Here is a 13,935-nt window from a genome sequence, read left to right as displayed (position 1 = left end):
CTGGCTTGGCATTGTCATTACAACGTTCTAAGGTGAATGTTAGGGTGTCTGTCCTGTTTCCCAGAGAAGACAGAGTTGCAGGTGTTACATGCCACTCAGAAAGCATTTGAACTAGGATTTTAACCCTGATAGTCAGACTCCAAAGCACGTGTTGTCCAGAAAGCCCAAGGTTTCCTGGAGATCACCAGCTCATTGAGGATGAAGGAGAGGATGACAGCAAAGAGAGCTAAGAGGTTGCGAAAAGGAAGGGAGGCTGCAACATAAGAAAAACAGGTAAACTGGCCTCTATCAAAACGAAATCTTCCGTGCGACAAAGGACAGAATCAGCAGGGTGAAAGGGCAGCCCACAGAAGAGGAGAAAATATTCGCAAGTCATGTGTCTGATAAGGGGTTAATATCCAGAATGTGTAAGGAACTCCTACATTCAACAGCACAAAACAAACAACCTCATCAAACAACGGACAGAGGACATGAAAGAACATTTCTCCACAGAAGATATGCAAATGTCCAATAAGCACATGACGAGATGCAGAACATCACTAATCATTAGGGAAACACATATCTAACCACATCGAGTTCCCCTCTCATACCCACTAGGCCGGCAACTATTTAAAAGCCAAACAAAATAAAACAGAAAATAGGAAGTGTTGGTAAAGATGTGACGAAATTGGAACGCTTGTGCCCTGTTGGTGGGAATAAAATGGTGCAGCCACGATGGAAAACAATATGATGGTTCCTCAAAAAATTAAAAGTAGAACTACCATATCATCCAGCAATTCCACTTCTGGGTATATCCCCAAAAGAACTGAACGCAGGGTCTCAAAGAGATATTTGTACATTTACGTTCATAGCAACATTATTCACAATTACCCAAAAGTGGAAGCAATTCAAGTGTTGACCATGGATATGGATAAACGAAATGTAGTCTGTACACACAATGGAACATCATTCAGCCTTAAAAAGAGCAGAAATTCTGACACATGCTACAACACAGATTGACCTTTAAAACGTTATGTAAGTAGAAGAAGCCAGTCACAAAAGGACACATGCTGTAGGATTCCACTTCTGTGAGGGTCCTAGAGTTCTCAGAGTCAGAGACAGAAAGCAGGTGGTTGTTTCCAGAGGCTGGGGTGGGGGGAGGGGAAATGGGATTTGTCGTTTAAAGGGCAGAGAGTTTCAGTTTTCCAGGATGAAAAAAGTTCTAGAGAGGAACGTTGGTGATGGTTACACAACAATGTGGGTGCACTGAATGCCTCCGAACTGTGCACTTTGTAATGTTTGAGATGACAAGGGTTATGTTTTGTGTATTTTACCATAGTTTTTAAAAATTAAAATTAAAAATCAAAAGAACATAAGTGGAGGTAAATGAAGGCATTGGACCAGGCACCTTCCCTATGGAAAGATATAGGAAGAAAAGAGAAAAAAACAACTTCATAAACTGAAGCGTAAATGAGGGGGTGAAGCAAGTTGCTTTGGAAGTACTGAAACTGGTGTGCATTTTGCCAAGGCGGAGCTGGTCCCTGGGTGGACAGAAGTAGCTGTAAGGATGATGTGGAAAATAGGTACACATAACATTTTTCAGTGTCTGCCTCCCACCACCTGCCCCCCCACCAAATATTCTAAATAACTTCTAGCGATCGGCTTACCAAATGTCCTCTGATGTTGAGGTTTCACACGGCAACCCTTCCCTGGCGATCTGTGAGAAATGATGAAATAGTGTGTGGGCTGATGGCAATTAACGGCTCAGAAAAAGTCTGTCCTTGGCATGAAATAAGATTCCTTCCCGATCAGCGGAGGGAGTGTGGGTTTTGCTTGGTGCTGGCGGTGCAGCTGGGTGGGTGGGTCTCCCATCCTTTGAGCCTTCCCACCTGATACCCAGAGCAGCCCAGGGGATACCTTTTGGTTTTGAAATTGCCTGTCTGGATACTTGATATTATTGTTGCAACAAAGCCAACCTATGTTTGCTAGAAAGGGTTTTGTGTATAGACTGACAGATTAAAAGAGGAACAGTGCCATTTTATATTACTTGTTTGTTGAAGGTATTTATTTATTTTTTAGAGATTTTGCATCTTCTTGTTTGTTTGTTTATATATAGCAATGTTTTCAAGTGGCGGGGGTGTGCATTTAACAAGCGGATTGCATCACTAGTCACGTATTCCATAGGTGATGCTAACAGCATGAAATCCTTTCATTCATACATCCTCTTGTCCCCCCATTAATCTGCCATGTATTGGTGGAATGTTTGCTGTATGTCGAGCTCTGCACTGGGTCCTGGGGGCTTGAAGGTCTTCCAGTTTGGGAAGAGATGACCAACACTACAAGTGTTTCATGGCCACTTGTGCCAACACTATGTGATCGTGGAAAAGGCGGTGACTAGTCCTGCTTAGATGTGCCGGGCCCACACAGAAGTGACTTTGAGGTGGACTTGGAGAGAGGGGAGGGTTAACATAGATGGGACAACGCATTCCAGGGGAGGAGAGCCCTGCCCAGGTCAGCGGGATGGAGAAATAGCCCTTTGGGGCGCCCCAGTGGCCGCCCAGGCTCCCCCGGTTTCTCCCTGTAAGGGCTACACTGCCCTCCTCTGACCTCTGGGCCGATTGCCCTCCTTCGTTGAGACTTGACCTCTGTGTGTCTTTGCTGTAGGTTCCTGGCTTCACTCTCACAGCAGTGTCTGCTTCTAGGGAGAAAAGCTTGTCCCAGGGAAGAAGCCTTTAGAACGAGAGCAGAAGAGGAAACTCTGGCTCCAGAAATCTGTGGAGCACATGGTTTCAAGCCTATTCTTCCTCTCCGTGACTTCCAAGGAAGGTTTGTACCTGTGTGACCACACAACATGTTTCTCCATTGACCCTCCCTGAGAATTTCATCATCCTTCTTAGGGAGTTCTGTCCTGCAGCTCCCCTCTGCTCCCTGGGCTCAGCCCACCAGGAGGAACCTGGGGGACACACCATCCTTTCCATCAGGAGGACTTGGATGTGAAAGAAGCTTCCTTCCATAGTGAGGGGCTGCTCTGGGGGTCTTCAGGGCAACAGACACACCTCTGAGGTTGAACAGGTGGATGGCTGCTTCGTTCCTGGTGTTAGGAAGGTGCTCAGGCTTCCAGTGTGAGGTCCCATCTCACCTCCTACCACCGCCCCCTGCAGTTTCTGTCGAGCCCAGGGAAGTGCCTCCTTTGGCATCTTTTATTCATAGGCCCGTCATGAAGCAGGCTCCCAGGGGACGTCCACAACAGCATGAGTGATGTTATTTAAAACCATCTTGCCACTTGATAGTAAAAGTGGAATCATTCTTGCAGTGCAACTCATCAATCGCTAAATATGACTTGTTAATGCTTTTCCCTACGGAAGGTCAAGTTCGAATGCATAACGGGTGTGATATCTTTGGTGGCTGCTTGTGGCTTTATGTTTTTCCTTAATGTATCTGAATAAGGAGTTCCCCTTTTGGGATGTCATTTAAGAGAGGCCCCTTCCTCTTCAGCAGGAATGCTGCCGGATGTTCCCTGAGAGTGGAGACGTTCTGTGTATCAACACAGCAGAAGAATAAGAGGACCAAAGCTGGACCCACCTTTAGGGCAGGATGCTTCACTACCATGGCAAATGGAAGCAACGCAGCCTGAGTCATCCTGGTTAAAATGAAACCAGGAAACGTGGACAACCACTGGGATGGTGCAGACTTAGGTCATAGTGCAAAGGTCATGCCCACCTTGTCATTAAAATTAGCAACGGGAAGATTTAGGGTCCTGTTTGCTAACCTCCACTTGGTGTCTCACGGGGTGGACATAGGGAGATGGGACTTCAGTCAGGGAGGGAGGAAGCCAAGTTTTAAGAGACGGTTACCAAGTGGTCCACGTTGCTCCAGGTCACATACGTGTTGATGCGTAGGCGTATGTGATAACTACTGGACCTGTTCCAGAGTCTCCACAGGATGGTTCTGCTGTGGTCATCTTGATGATAGGTCTATGGACACGGCTTCAAGGCTCTCCTCTCTTTTGCTATTTTCTTATTCCGTGACATTGGTTCTCAGTGTTGGGTGGAGGGGTGTTTCCCCTCAATGGCAATGTCTGGGGACATTTTTTGATAACTATGACTTGGAAGGTTGCTACCGGTACTCACTGGGGAGAGGCTAAAGTTACTAACCATCCTACAATGGCCAGGAAAGCCCCCATTCCAGGTTTTTTTAAAAACATTTGTAACAGCTTCATTGAGATACACAATACATCACCCATTTAGAGCGTGTATTTCGGTGCTTTTTGTATATTCACAGATAGGTACAACTATCACTTCAATTGATTTTAGAACATCTTCATCACCTGAGAAGAGACCCCCCCCCCAGACCATGTAGATGTCCCTCCTGAATCCTTACATCTCCTCCAGCCTTAAGCAACCACCAGTCTATCTTCTGTCCCTAAAGACTTGTCTATTCCGGACCATTCATAAAGGTTGAATCATATCATATGTGATCTCTTGCGACTGGCTTCCTTCACTTAGCATTCTGTTTTCAAGGTTCATCCATGTTGTAGCAGGTGTTGGTACTCCTTTCCTTTTTATGGGGAAGGTTCCATTGTATGGATGTGCCGCATTTTGTTTATCCATTCATCAACTGATGGACATTCAGCTTCTCTCTGCCTGCCTAACTGATTTTTGACAGAGGTGCAAAAGTGACTCAAGGAAGGAAAGATATTCTTTTCAACAAATGGTGCAGGAGCAGTTGAAATAATGTAAAAGCAAAACAAACAAATAAACATGAACCTTTAGCTAAATCTCATGCCTTCTTCAACCTTTAACTCAAAGCGAATCATGAACATAATGTAAAATATTAACCATGAAACTTTTAGAAAGAAAAAAAAGCAGAGGGACAAATATTTTATGTCTAGGGCTAGACACAGAGTTCCTAGACTTGACACTACAACTATGACCCACAAAAGGGAAAAAAATAATAAAATGGACTTAACAAAATTAAAATATTTTGCTCTATGAAAGACCTTGTTTGGAGGATAAAAAGACACAATAAAGACTGAGAGAAAATATTTGCTAATCACCTGTCCAACAAAGGATTGTTATGTAAACCATACACAGAACACTCATAACTCAATGTTAAAAAAAACCAAACAATCCCTTAGAAAATGGGCAAAGATATGAGGAGATAGCTGACCAAAGAGGATATACAGATGGAAAATCAGGACATGAAAGAAATTCAAAATATCACCGATTAGGGAAATGCAAATTTAAACCACCAACTACACACCTATCAGGATGGACAATTTTATTTTAAAGTGAGAGCACCAAGTGCTGGTGAGGTTGAGGAGAAACTGGATTTCTCGTACAGGAATGTAAAATGGTGAAGGTAGTCTGGAGAACAACTTGACAGTGTCTTAAAAAGCTAAACTATCATATGACCCAGAAATTGCGTTGCTGGATATTCATCCCAGGGAAATGCAAACATGTTTATACAAAAGCCCATGTATGAATGTTTATGGATGCTTTATTCATAATAGGCAAACATGAAAACAGTCCAGATGGCCTTCCGTGGATAAATGGCTAAAGAAATTGTGATGCACCCACACCATGAAATACTATTTACCTGTAAAGAACAAACTCCTGACACATACATCAACCTGTGCAGACTTCCAGAGAATTACACTGAGTGACAAAGAACAACCACAAAGGCTACATATGCCACATGATTCCACTTGCATAACATGCCCGAAATGACAAAATTATAGGAATGGAGAATAGATTAGTGTTTGCCGGGAGCTGAGGAAGAGCCAAAATAGCACTGAAGTGGATGTGGCTGTAACTGGGCGACAGCGGGGGTCCTCGGGATGGTGGAAGTGTCCTGTTTCTTGACTGTGTCTCTGTCCTGGTTGTGATGATGTTCTATAGTTTTGCAAAATGTTATCATTGGAGGAAGCCGGGTGAAAGTACACATGATCTCTGTATTATTTCTTACAATGGCATGTGAATCGACAATTATCTCAAATAGAAAGTTTAATTTTTAAAAGCATAAAACAAGCGGTTCCATATAATAGAACTTACCCTCCCTAGGAGTCATTTATAATACTTATGCTTTTATGAGACAAACTTACATAGAGTGAAACATATAGATCTTGAGCGTAAAATGTGATGAGTTTTGATAAATGTTCACACCCATGTAACACCATCCACTCAAGATACAGGACTCTCCCATCATCCCAGAAGGTTCCTCTGGGTCCCCTTCAAGTCAGTCTCTACCCCCATAACAACCTCTGTCCTAATTTCTGTCACTATACATAATTTTTCCTGTACTTGGATTTTGTAAAATATGGACTTATTAAGTTTGTATTCTCTTATGTCTGGTTTCTTTCATTCCGTGTATCTTTTTTGGTATTAATCAATCTTGTAGGTATCAATAACATACTATTTTATTGATGAGTGGTAATCCATTATCTGAATAAGCCACAAGTTGTTTTTGCATTTTCCTATTGATGGACATTTGGGGTGTTTCCAGTTTGGGACAGTTATGACTAAGTCTGCTAAGACAATTTGGACGAGTCTGTTGCAGACCTACGTCTTCATGTATCTCAGGTACGTAGCTCAGAGTGAGATTGTTGGTCACATGGCAAATGGACTCCCAAAGTGGGGAACGACCAGTAAAATTCTTCTCTGTAACGCATGAGTTCTGGTTACTTCACAGCCTCATGGCGTTTCGTACGGTCAATTGGTCAGTTTTGTTTGTTGGTTTCTTTGTTGATTTTAGCCATCCTGGGGAGGTGTGGCATGATATCTCCATTGGGTGTTAATTTGCATTTTCCCTGGTAATTAATGACATTCAGCCAATTTTCATGAGCATATTAATATTTAACTAGCATCAGTCATTTGTATACCTGATTTTGTGAAATGACTAGTCAGGTCTTTTCTTACTGGATTGTTATTTCTTTGTTGTTGATGTGTGGAAGTTCTTTTTATATAATGGATATTCTTTATATATTCTGGATTCCTTTGTCAGATATATGTGTTATGAATTTTTTTCTACCAGTTTGTGGGTTGTGCTTTCATGTTCCTGGTGGTGTCTTTTGAAGAGGAAAAGTTTTAAATTTTGATGGAAGCTAATTTATCCATTGTTTCTTTTATATTTCATGCTTTCTGCATCCTCTTATATTCTTGTCAGCTCTGAGGTTGGGAAGATTTTCAAACATGTTTTCTTCTAAAAAGCCTTAATACTTTTGGATTTTACTTTTAGTTCTATGACACATCTTGCATCAAGTTTTATGGAGTATAAGGTAGGGGTCCAATACTTGTTTTCTTGTGTTGTGTTTCATACTTTTATCCAGTAGTTTCAACACCATTTGTTGAAAAGACTTTTGAACAGTTTTCCCTATTGAACAGTTTGTCACGCCTTGGCTATTCTTGCTTTTTACACTTGTATATCTATTTTAGAATTAGCATATCAGGTATATATAAAGTATGTATATATCCTCACCTTTGATTTTTTTTTTTTTTTTTTTTTTTTGCGGTACGCAGGCCTGTCACTGCCGTGGTCTCTCCCGTGGTGGAGCACAGGCTCCGGACGCGCAGGTCAGCGGCCATGGCTCACAGGCCCAGCCCCTCCGCGGCATGTGGGATCTTCCCGGACCGGGGCACGAACCCGTGTCCCCTGCATCGGCAGGCGGACTCTCAACCACTGCGCCACCAGGGAAGCCACTGATTATTTTGTTTGCATTAAAAGTATACATCACTTTGGGAAGAATTGACAGGTTTAAAATATTGAGCCTTCCTATCCATATATATGGTCTATCCACTTTTAAAGTTTTTTTTTAAAATAAATATCTCAAGAAGTTATACAATTTCAGCCATAGAGAAACTATACATTTTTCGTTGTTAGATTACTGTTAGGAACCTCATCATTTTTGTTACTATTTTAAATACTACATAATTTTAAATTATATGCTCCACTTGCATTTATTATGAAAATGCAAATAACTTTTATATACTGATTTTTCAAAACTTGCCAAACTCTATTTTTATGCTTTCAGTATTTGCTCTAGAAATTCTAGCATGCATATCTAACTTAAAGTTAAAATTTAATAAATATCTTTACTTCACCCCAGATTTCCATGCTACTTCTGTGCAGTGAGGTAGTTCTAACTTAATTTTTACCCCCACCAAGTATGGTTGGGTTGGTGCAGGCATATGTCCTGCCCGCACCTTTACTGTAACACTTACTCTGCTCAGTCTTGCTGGGGGCGCCTCTGACCTTCCTCCTGGCATCATTTACCTTCTTTCTCTAGAACCTCACTGTAACTCCCTTTAGCGAGAGGCCCTTGAAGTAAGCACTCCCCGTTTTTATCAGTTTTCACAAGTTTTTATTTTTCCCTTGTTTTTGCATTCCACAGATGTTGGGTACCGTGTTCCATATTTATCAAAAAAGGTGAATTTTGTTATCACCTTTAAAATTTTTTCTATACACTTGCTGATTTCTGTATTTGTCAAGCTGGTCTGTTGGTTACTAAGAGGGATGCGTTAAAATTTCCCGGTGTGTTTACTCATCTTGTCTACTTAAAAAATTCTGCTGATAATTATTTTTTATATTTTGAGGTTATGTTATTAGGTACATATACATTGAGAACGGAATTATCTTCTTATGTCATTATATGCTGCTTCTCTTCAATCTCTAGTAATGTTCCTTATTTTAAATTATACTTCGATATCAGTGTACCTAAACCAACTTTCTTTCGGCTGGTGTTTGTAGCCAGGGCTGTCCCTAGTGTTTGTGGGGCCCTGGGCAAGTATTTTATGTGGGGTGCTATCTATAAAACTAATTTAAATTAAATATATATTAGAAACCCATGGGTCCATTTGAGGTATCATGATTTATCCACGAAGATTTAGAACAATGGACAGAGACGTAGCTTTATTCTCCAGTCAGTGTACGTGAAGATGCTTGGTCGTTGGGAGACACCATCTCTTACTGTTCAGGTCCAGGAATCTTCTCTTTGTTATTTATTGCCAAGGGCACCATTCCTGGCCAATTTCTTGTTTCCCAACAGGAGAAAAAGATGGTAATGCTGTTGTGACTCGCAGTGCGTGGCCCTGGGGACCTATGTGCTTGGACCAGCCCGCGTCTCTCGCCTCTGTGGTTTAACACTGTGCGTGCTACTTCCTGCGTCGTGACTCCAGAAACTGCTCCGTCGGTGCTGCTGGCCACGAGCCCTGGCTTCCAATGAGCCACTCAGAGCTTGTCCCTGGGCTTCCTTTGCGGTGATCACACTCTCAAGTCTGCTTCAGAGCACACAGGGGATGAGCTGGGGTCTGTCACACTTCCAGACACCGGGGACTTGTGATTTCTGTACACTCTGGAAAATATTTGGCCATCATCTCTGAATATCGTGTCTCTCCTCTCTTCTTTTTCTCTTTCCTCACTTCTGGGAACTCTTACTAGACACGCATTAGCCCTTTCACTTTGTCCTCCATGTTTCCTCTCATCACTTTCACATCATCCAGTGCTTTCTCACTGTGGTGTTTTCTGGGAGATTCCTTCCTCCTCTCATTCATTTACCTCTTCAGCTGTGTCTGATCCGCTTTTTAATCCACATGCTGTGTTTTAAACTTCAAACACTGTGTTTTTCATTTCTAAAAGGTTTATTAAATCAATTTACAAATTCACCTAGCTGTCTTTTATTATCTCTTATTTTTTAGAGGCAACTTTAGTGCATTATTTTAAACTATTTTGGAAGAGCTCACTAAAATATTTAAATGTTATTTGAAGATGTCAAGCACACCTATTTTATATTCCATGTCTTATCATTCTAACACTCTTCATCTTTTGGGGTCTGATGCTTCTGTTTTAATCTTTTCCCGCAAACCTCCATCGCCTCTTTCCTCCTGTGCTTCTTGCTTTGCGATGTCCCTTTGATCGTCTCCTGTGACATGTCTCTGGGGACTGCATTTACTATTCCTTCCTCGAGAGGGTTTGTATTCCTTACTGCCAGGTGCCTGGGGCCACCTCCCATCAGGGACCACTTCAAATATGGTTTTTTTTTTTTCATGTGGGACAGTCCGTAGTTATAAATTATCCAAGGAGGCATTCTCCACCCACCAGCTGGAATCCGATGCACAAGGAGCAAGTTTCTGACTATCTCTGTTTGCAGGACAGTCTTCCTGGTGGCTGTGTGGTTCCTGGACAGCTAGTCCAGTGCTCTTCCTTCTATCAACAAGACCAGGACAAATTACAGATGGACAGACTTGTTTGGGGAGGAAAGAGGGCGCCCTCGGGGCCGTCACCCCGAAAGGCCCAGCCCGGCCGGACCCAGACCCGCCTGGGAGTCTCGCGGGCAGCCTGTTCCCCACAGCGGCAGCACAAGAAAGCAGGGGCACTTGGTTACTGGGGGCAGCAAATGCCCAGGTCAGATGACGGATTCAGCTTAATCACGTTTCCATTTTGGGTTCTCTTGTCATTTTTAGCTTCCAGGAATCTCTCTACCTTTTCTTTTTTCCCCAATTCAGCCCTGTCTCTCTTTTTTTTTTTAAGTTTTAATCATACTTTAAAAAAAATGTTTCATACTGGAAACTCTGTTCAAGACACATTTCATTTGACAAGTGTGCGGACGAGTGCTGGCCTGTTGTGTTCCTGGTTCCAAGAACACAATGCACGCGGCTTACAGTCCAGAGATTCCTGTGCTCAGGGCAGGGAGTGTCCAGATGACTCGGGAACCCCAGCGAGTGCCCTTCTTCCTCCCCACACCCTGGGGAGTCACTGTCACTCTCCTGGGGCACCTGCAGCTGCTCCACCTGCAGTAGGAGGATGAGGCGGTGACAGATGGCCCTGGGACAGGTCGTGGGGGCCAGGCGCCTGCAGGCAGCTTCTCAGCGGCTACTGGAGGAGTGCGACTGGAGCAGGGGCCGCAGGGAGCCTCTGAGGGCTGTGCGGGAAGAGGAAAGGGGAAAACTCGGGGAGGTGGGGGGCTCTGACCATCCGAGAGGCAGCGGGCCTTTGGGAGAGCCGGCCACCCTGGGGCTCAGACCCGCTCCTCGGCTCAGCCCCGGTCACTGAGCTGACCTGTACCCCCGGCCCACCACGCCCAGGCAGGTCCCGGTGAAGGTCAGAGGCTCCCTGAGCGAACCCCTGTGCGGTGCCCACACCCACGCGCTACCCAATTGTATATTAAAATCAGAAAAGGTGACACTGCTGCACTGGGCTGAGGGCTGCTTCCGGCCGAGGGGCCACGGGCACGACTTGCTCCCCAGCGCTGGCTTCTGCGTTCGCGCAGACGGTCTCAGGCAGAAGCGCAGCAGCTACGGGGCAGAGGCCCACTCAGCCTCCCGGCAGCGTGGTGATGCAGCATGGCTGTCACTTCGGGTGAACATTTAACCTTCACAGACTCAAACAGTCACCCTGGTCAGAGAAAGAGAGGGTGGAGAGGAGAGGCTGGGGGAGGGCAGGCGCCACTGGTTAGAACCACACAGCTGGGCCGGGCTCCCGGGGCCCTGCCAGACTCTGGGCGGGTCTGGGTCCCGCCGGGCTGGGCCTTTCGGGGCGACGGCCCCGAGGGTGCCCTCTTTCCTCCCCAGACAAGTCTGTCCATCTGTAATTCGTCCTGGTCTTGTTGATAGAAGGTAGAGCTCTGGACTAACTGTCCAGGAGCCAGGACGCTGGTCTTGACTCGGCTGCTGGAGGGGCCTCAGGCACCTGGGGCAGCAGCAGCAGGGACTTGGTAAGGAGTGCACAGCTCCCCGGGCTCCTGGAGCCCCAGCATCCAGCGTCGTGGGTGTCTCCTCTCCCACAAAGCAGAGGCCACGGCAGCGTCCAGAAGGGTCTGGGGGCCCGGCCTCGGCTTGGTTCTGGAATGCACAAATCTGTGTCTGGTCGAGCGAAAGGACTCTCACCTTGAAATGAAGAGCATGGGGTCTGGGATGATTTACCTGCTTCCCTCCTTCAAGGCTGTTTTCTCCTATATGTCATATTGTGTTGTATTGTCTTGTACTGTAGGACCTTTGCCTTGTTCTCTGTGCTGAGGAAGGTATCCCTAAGAGGGTGGCCATGTCTGGCTGGCCCGGTACGTAGCCAATGGACCCCAGGCAGTGAGCCGGACTCCCAGAGTTCGGGTGCCCAGGGGTGGGCGAGGCCCTGAGTCAGTTTTGCCGGTTGGGAGCGCAGAAAGTCTGCTGTACGATCACCGTCTCGTGGTAGGAATGGCCCTCAACAGCACAGGCTCTTTGGGCTTTTGCACATTTTGTTTTATTTGGGGATGGAGTTCAGAAACCTTTGCACACACGTGCTCTTATTATCGACATTTGTGTGCCTCCCTAAAATCACGGTTGAAAGCCTAGCCCCTAACGTACTGCTGTTTGGAAGTAGGGCCTCTGGGAGGTGATCGGGTGATGAGCTCATGGAAGAGGAGAGCCCCTATGATGGGATTCGTGTCCTTATAAGAACCCCAAGAGAGCTTGCTTTCCTCCTGCCCTCGGCCATGTGAGGACACAGCGAGAAGACAGCCACATCTGTGGGCCAGAAAGCAGTTCCTCACCAGACACGGAATCTGACGAAACCAGCCTCCAGAACTATGGAAAGCAAAGGTTTGTTGTACAAAAGCCGAGTCTATGATATTCTGTTGTAGCAGCTGAGGGACTGAGACACCTCATCTCTCCTTGAGCTACTGTGTTCCAGGCAGTGGGGACACAGCCCCGACAAAGTGGCTTAGGAGCGGTAGACATGCTGCTGGACAGAGACACGAGGTCAGAAGGGCACACGTGTACTTTATTGACCCTTTATGAGCCTCAGCGACATCCTACTCAGTGGATCGGCTGGCAAACATCCCCAGATGGTCTCCCTCGCTTTGCCTCCATCGGATCCCTGCTAAGTTGATGTGACTTACCTCTAGCTTCCATTGGGGGAAACTGAGCCTGCAAAGGTGGCAGGACTTGTCCAGAAGCAGGCAGCCACTCAGGACACATGGATCGCAGACTGAGCTCAGAGATCCCACGCTGCGTGTTAACACTGGCTTGATCCAACTCTGTCTCACGTGTGGACAACTGAGGCCCAGGGATGTCAGGGACTCGGCCAGCAGGTGCCGGGGGCAGGAGGGCCCTGAACTGCCTGATAGGGCTTGGAGGCTGGGCCGTGGGGTCTCTGCCCCCCACAACCACTTACAGACATCCTGTGGAATGGCTTGCGTGCAGGGCGAAGGCTGCCACTTTGCTGAGTCATCCTGCCTTGTCTGATCTCCTGGTCACTCTGGGAAGCTCATAGAACAGGTTGTTGAGCAGCGAGATGGCCCAGCTGTCCTTCCACCGGCGTCCCTATGAAAACTTCACTCCTGGTCCCCGGTTTCATGTGTGCACCTCTATTTTACTACTTAGCTCCTTAAATAATCAAAACTTTTGCCCTGTGTAGAGTTCTGAACATAGAAAAAGGTCAGAAGTTGGATGCCCCCGAGATTGGTCCCAAAGCAAGTCTATTTCAATATATTTATTAACGAGTTGGAGAAAAGGTTAAGTGGCAGAATGTGGTGAATGCACAGAATTATTTAAGTTAACAGTTCAGGGAAGAAGAAACACAGACTATCTTCTGTGAAATTGTATTTTTTTCTTACCCTACGAATATTTCATCAAGGTGAAAACTATGAAGACAGTCAGCGGTGCAGAGAGCACCTTAGGCATCTCCACCTTTTCTCCTGTTGAGACATAACTCACCGTTGAGGTTAGAGAATTTGGATTTGAAGGATTATGATCCCTGGGTTCAGGAAAGCATGCTGCTGGTGAAATCGAAGACTTGTAGAGAACAGCTGCCCGGCTGTACCCTGCCAACATGAAGGGAAGCGTGTGAACACGTGTGAGGTCAAGGATGGACGATGTGTCACCCTGGCCTGAGCACAACCGACCGCTGGTGACTGGTCTGCTGAAGGACCCCACTCCCACCCTCCTCAGCGCTCTGAGTGCCGGCACACGGCTCACACCACAGGTT

Source organism: Monodon monoceros, unplaced genomic scaffold (genome assembly GCF_005190385.1).
Source record: "Monodon monoceros isolate NGI ecotype Baffin Bay Population unplaced genomic scaffold, NGI_Narwhal_1 Super_Scaffold_4, whole genome shotgun sequence".
NCBI classification, from domain to species: Eukaryota; Metazoa; Chordata; class Mammalia; order Artiodactyla; family Monodontidae; genus Monodon; species Monodon monoceros.
The sequence above is the reverse complement of the archived record's forward strand: the minus strand, read 5'-3'. Positions refer to the sequence as shown.